This window comes from Triticum aestivum, chromosome 3B, assembly GCF_018294505.1.
Source record: "Triticum aestivum cultivar Chinese Spring chromosome 3B, IWGSC CS RefSeq v2.1, whole genome shotgun sequence".
Lineage (NCBI taxonomy): Eukaryota > Viridiplantae > Streptophyta > Magnoliopsida > Poales > Poaceae > Triticum > Triticum aestivum.
In genome coordinates this window covers 722364267-722371212 of record NC_057801.1, presented here as the reverse complement: position 1 = coordinate 722371212, position 6946 = coordinate 722364267, and positions in this window count along the sequence as shown.

The following is a 6946-nucleotide window of genomic DNA, read 5'->3' as shown; positions in this document are numbered from 1 at the left end:
GCTTCAATTCCATCCGGGACCAAGTCCAAGTGGGAGACATAGAAATTTGCAAGATACATACGGATCTGAATGTTGCAGACCCATTGACTAAGCCTCTCTCACGAGCAAAACATGATCAGCACCAAGACTCCATGGGTGTTAGAATCATTACTATGTAATCTAGATTATTGACTCTAGTGCAAGTGGGAGACTGAAGGAAATATGCCCTAGAGGCAATAATAAAGTTATTATTTATTTCCTCATATCATGATAAATATTTATTATTCATGCTAGAATTGTATTAACCGGAAACATGATACATGTGTGAATACATAGACAAACATATAGTCACTAGTATGCCTCTACTTGACTAGCTCATTAATCAAAGATGGTTATGTTTCCTAACCATAGACATGTGTTGTCATTTGATTAATGGGATCACATCATTAGGAGAATGATGTGATTGACATGACCCATTCCGTTAGCCTAGCACTTGATCGTTTAGTATGTTGCTACTGCTTTCTTCATGACTTATACATGTTCCTGTAACTATGAGATTATGCAACTCCCGTTTACCGGAGGAACACTTTGGGTGCTACCAAACGTCACAACGTAACTGGGTGATTATAAAGGAGTACTACAGGTGTCTCCAAAGGTACATGTTGGGTTGGCGTATTTCGAGATTAGGATTTGTCACTCCGATTGTCGGAGAGGTATCTCTAGGCCCTCTCGGTAATGCACATCACTATAAGCCTTGCAAGCAATGTGACCAATGAGTTGGTTACGAGATGATGCATTACGTAACGAGTAAAGAGACTTGCCAGTAACGAGATTGAACTAGGTATTGGATACCGACGATCAAATCTCGGGCAAGTAACATACCGATGACAAAGGGAACAACGTATGTTGTTATGCGGTTTGATCGATAAAGATCTTCGTAGAATATGTAGGAACCAATATGGGCATCCAAGTTCCGCTATTGGTTATTGACCAAGAATAGTTCTAGGTCATGTCTACATAGTTCTCGAACCCGTAGGGTCCGCACGCTTAATGTTACGATGACTGTTTTATTATGAGTTTATAAGTTTTGATGTACCGAAGTTTGTTCGGAGTCCCGGATGTGATCACGGACATGACGAGGAGTCTCGAAATGGTCGAGACATAAAGATTGATATATTGGACGACTATATTCGGACACTGGAAGTGTTCTGAACGTTTTCGGAGAAAACCGGAGTGCCGGAGGGTTACCGGAACCCCCCCCCCCCCGGGAGAGATAATGGGCCACATGGGCCTTGGTGGAAAGAGAGAGGGGCGGCCAGGGTGGGCCGCGCGCCCCCTCTCCCTCTGGTCCGAATTGGACTAGGAGGGGGCGGCGCCCCCCTCTTTCCTCCCCCCCCCCTCTTCCCCTTCCTTCCCCCTCCTAGTAGGAGTAGGAAAGGGGGAGTCCTACTCCTACTAGGAGGAGGACTCCTCCTCCTTGGCGCGCCCACAAGGGCCGGTCGGCCTCCCCCCTCCCTCCTTTATATACGGGGGCAGGGGGCACCCCATGACATACAAGTTCCTTAGCCGTGTGCGGTGCCCCCCTCCACCATATTCCACCTCGGTCATATCGTCGCGGAGTTTAGGCGAAGCCCTGCGCCGGTAGAACATCATCATTGTCACGACGCCGTCGTGCTGACGGAACTCATCCCCGAAGCTTTGCTGGATCGGAGCCCGGGGATCGTCATCGAGCTGAATGTGTGCTGAACTCGGAGGTGCCGTACGTTCGGTACTTGGATCGGTCGGATCGTGAAGACGTACGATTACATCAACCGCGTTGTCATAACGCTTCCGCTTACGGTCTACGAGGGTACATGGACAACACTCTCCCCTCTCGTTGCTATGTCATCACCATGATCTTGCGTGTGCGTAGGAAAAATTTTGAAATTACTACGTTCCCCATTAGCTAGTAGTACTTACTTTCGGGTATGTATATCGTAGCTCCTTCGGCAGTCCCGGAGCTTCTGCGGTGAACTGTTTCCAAACCCTGCAAGACAAAGAAAATAATAATTATTACTTGAGATATCAGGAAATGAACAAAAATTTGCCGATATGGTGCGATAATGATCGATTGAACTTACTTGTTGAGCATTTTAGTCATGTCCGCATAGGTTTTGGGATCTTTTCGTCTTGAGTCTAAGACGGTTACTAGTCCCCGCTCAAGCTTAATCTACAGAAGAACATAGTGGAAGTTGCGCACGCATGCATAACTCATCAATTACATTACTATAACCTCGCTCGAGTAAAGGGAAATCGAATATGCACACGATAGTAACACTCACTCGAATTTGTAAGGAAAGAGTATTAAATCTTTGTTTTGATTTTTGATCAACGATTGTAGCAAGTTGGCCTCGGCCTCTTCGGCGTTCTTTGTAACCAGAAATTCATCTATGATATTTGTGTTAATGAACCCAATATCATACATTTCTTGTTTTTTGCACTCGACGATCTTCAATCTGCATAATATAGTGAGTATAATTAATTATAAATACATGCAATGAAAGAGCTGAGCTATATATAGAGACTTAATGACAGAAGTAGTACTTACAGACAGTAGCAAAAGGCCGTTAATTTATTGAGGGTCTTTTGATTGAAGAACTCGAAGAACTCCTCAAATGGAACAGGAAACAGATCAGTTCCAACGAGGTCGTGCTCCTCTTTAATTCTCAGATACAAAGTATTCGTCCCCTCAGACTCTCTGCAGGTTTTCATGTCCCAATTATGGAATCTTCGCATCATCGGTGTTAGAGATTTTTCATCTTTGACGAGAGGCTTCCCGTACTCGTATCTGTGTTCGTCCACCTCCAAGAAATCAAAATGTACATCGCCAGGCAGGTAATCTCTAAGATTGCTATAACCGGGCACCATCCCCGAAGCATTAGCGACGATGTCGCTAGACACATTGAGCGGGGGGCATGATTGCTTTGCTTGTTCACCGAGTTGCGCAATTTTTTCCCAGCTGCTCGTTCTTTTAACCTTTGATCACTGATAGTACTTTCCGCTTCGAGATATGCCTGTTCAGTAATGCGCTCATAGTTGGTTATCGACGGAGACTTTGGTGGTTTCCTCAGGGCATCAATAGTACGTTTTGTTTTCACCGGATCTACCTTCTCCTCCGGAGGTGGATATCTCTTTGCTTTCAACCCTTCAAAGAAGTCCTTCACTTCGGTCCGCACGATCTTCGCATTGTCCTCCTCGGTCCTCTCGTACGGTAACTTTTCTAGAGGCTTGAGAGGGGGACCGTATCTGTATTGCCTCCCGCCTCTGGATGTACTGCTAGACGCCGAAGCAGACGGAGCGGCTCCGGCTGTCTTCTTTCGTGCTTGCTTACGAGGCGGAGGAGAAGGACTACGACGCACCGGAGCAGCCGGGGCGGCGGCGGAGAAGGAGGAGGCTGCTGGCTGCTCGGGCGTGCCGGTGCAGGCATAGAAGGAGGCGGAGTGCCGCCACGCGCCGGAGAAGGAGCCTGATCGTCACTCGCCGGAGGAGCAGGCGGTGGAGGAGGCGGAGTGCCCTGACTCGCTGAAGGAGGAGGAGGCGGAGGCGTCCAGTTCGGAAGGTTGATGAACTCCTTCCGCCATATGCATGGAGTCTTTAGAGCAGAACAAAGCCGAGTCTCCCCTTCACTGGTAGGGTGGTCAAGCTAGAGGTCCTCAAATCCCTCCGTTATTTCGTCCACCGTCACCCTAGCATATCCTTCTGGAATCGGACGACAGTGAAAAGTTGCACCGGGTTCAGAAGGTCGAACAGAGCCGACGGCCGCCTTGACTTTTAAGTTCTGCCATTGCGTCATAAGGTGGCAATTTTGACTCTGTGATAGCATCCACGGGGTAGCTAGCAGGAGCCGTCAAGACATGCTCCGGCTGAAGCAGCTCGGTGGAAGCCACGCTGCTTCTCCGTTGAGATGGCGGGGTAGCTTCGGGGGAAGCTTCGGCAGTTCGTTTGCTGCGATTTGCTTCTCGTTCCTCTATCGCTTGTACCCTTGCGTGCAGTGCCTGCAGTTCGGTCTGCTGCACTTTCTTTCGGTGATCTGCCTCGCCTTTGAAATGCTTGCCTTTCTTTCGACATTGATGGTTGGTCGGAAGAAATCAACGATGGCCCAGGTACACATTCTTCCTGCAGCTTTCCAGGTATATACTTTCGGTGTCAGCTAAACAGTGCGTGCATGTGTGGTATCCCTTGTTTGTCTGTCCTGAAAGGTTACTAAGAGCGGGCCAATCATTGATGGTCATGAACAACAACGCCTTTAGGTCAAATTCCTCTTGTTTGTGCTCATCCCACGTACGTACGCCGTTTCCATTCCATAGCTGTAAAAGTTCTTCAACTAATGGCCTTAGGTACACATCGATGTCGTCGCCGAGTTGCTTAGGGCCTTGGATGAGAACTGGCATCATAATGAACTTCCGCTTCATGCACATCCAAGGAGGAAGGTTATACATACATAGAGTCACGGGCCAGGTGCTGTGATTGCTGCTCTGCTCCCCGAAAGGATTAATGCCATCCGCGCTTAAAGCAAACCATACGTTCCTTGGGTCACTTGCAAACTCATCCCAGTACTTTCTCTCGATTTTTCTCCACTACGACCCGTCAGCGGGTGCTCTCAACTTCTCGTCTTTCTTACGGTCCTCACTGTGCCATCGCATCAACTTGTCATGCTCTTCGTTTCTGAACAGACGTTTCAACCGTGGTATTATAGGAGCATACCACATCACCTTCGCAGGAACCCTCTTCCTGGGGGGCTCGCCGTCAACATCACCAGGGTCATCTCGTCTGATCTTATACCGTAATGCACCGCATACCGAGCATGCATTCAGATCCTTGTACGCACCACGGTAGAGGATGCAGTCATTAGGGCATGCATGTATCTTCTGCACCTCCAATCCTAGAGGGCATACGACCTTCTTTGTTGCGTATGTACTGTCGGGCAATTCGTTATCCTTTGGAAGCTTCTTCTTCAATATTTTCAGTAGCTTCTCAAATCCTTTGTCAGGCACAGCATTCTCTGCCTTCCACTGCAGCAATTCCAGTACGGTACCGAGCTTTGTGTTGCCATCTTCGCAATTGGGGTACAACCCTTTTTTGTGATCCTCTAACATGTGATCGAACTTCAGCTTCTCCTTTTGACTTTCGCATTGCGTCCTTGCATCGACAATGACCCAGCGGAGATCATCATCATTGGGCACATCGTCTGGTTCCTCTTGATCTTCAGCAGCTTTCCCCATTGCAGCATCATTGGGCACATCATCTGGTTCCTCTTGATCTTCAGCAGCTTCCCCCGTTGCAGCATCACCGTATTCAGGGGGCACATAGTTGTCATCGTCCTCTTCTTCTTCGCCGTCTTCCATCGTAACCCCTATTTCTCCGTGCCTCGTCCAAACATTATAGTGTGACATGAAACCATTGTAAAGCAGGTGGGTGTGAAGGATTTTCCGGTCAGAGTAAGACTTCGTATTCCCACATTTAGGGCACGGACAACACATAAAACCATTCTGCTTGTTTGCCTCAGCCACTTCGAGAAAATCATGCACACCCTTAATGTACTCGGAGGTGTGTCTGTCACCGTACATCCATTGCCGGTTCATCTGCGTGCATTATATATAATTAAGTGTGTCAAAAACCATTACAGAACATCATGAATAGATAATTAAGTGACCAAATTAATAGAAGTTCATCATCACATTAAAACCAAAGTACATACATAGTTCTTATCTAACAACATAAAGCTCTCCAGAGCATCTAAATTAATTAAACCATACATTGAAACTATGTAAAACATTTCAATGTGAAAACAAATGCGATCATAATCGCAACCAAGGTAACAATTGATCCAACGGCATAATGATACCAAGCCTCGGTATGAATGGCATATTTTCTACTCTTTTTAATCTTCAAGCGCATTGCATTCATCTTGATCTTGTGATCATCGACGACATCCGCAACATGCAACTCCAATATCATCTTCTCCTCATTTTTTCTTATTTTTTCCTTCAAGAAATTGTTTTCTTCTTCAACTTAATTTAACCTCTCGACAATAGGGTCGGTTGGAATTTCCGGTTCACATACCTCCTAGATAAATAAAATCTATGTCACGTTGGACGGCATAATTTTCATAAACAATAAATGAAGCAATAGTTATAAAGATAATACACATCCGAATCATAGACAGGACGAGGACCGACGGGGGCGGATACCAAAACCATCGCACTATATAATAACAAGCAATAAAATAGTAAGAAAATTAGACAAGTATCTATCTAAAGCAAGAATTTTTTTTCTTTCAGAAAGAAGATAAGAACAAGAGGGTCACCACGGTGGTGCCGGCGACGAGATCGGCACGGGCGATCGACGACAGTGAAGACGGGGACGGGGCGTGACGGGCCGCTAATATAAACCTAGACAAATCTCGAGAAAAATAGAGTTCGGAGGTCGTGCTTCGAGAGGAGAAAACTTAACTAGTGTGGCTCGGGCATTTCATCGAACATCTCATGTGCATAGGAGGTGAGCTAGAGCACCACAAAGCCCTCCCCTCCCCGGCCAGAGAAAAACAGAGCAGTGGAGTGCTCTGCTCGCGGGCGAGGGGTGTATATAGGCACCTCAATGGTCCCGGTTCGTGGCACGAACCGGGACTAAAGGGCAGCCTGTTGTCCCGGTTCAAGCCACCAACCGGGACCAATGGTGGTGGGCCAGGAGCCAGGCCCATTGGTCCCGGTTCGTCCCACCAACCGGGACCAAAAGGTCTAGACGAACCGGGACCAATGGCCCATGTGGCCCGGCCGGCCCCCTGGGCTCATGAACCGGGACCAATGCCCCCATCGGTCCCGGTTCTGGACTGAACCGGGACTAATGGGCTGACCCGGCCTGAACCAAAGCTCTCTTTTCTACTAGTGTATTTTGAAACGGAGGGAGTATAATTCAGTACAAAGATTAG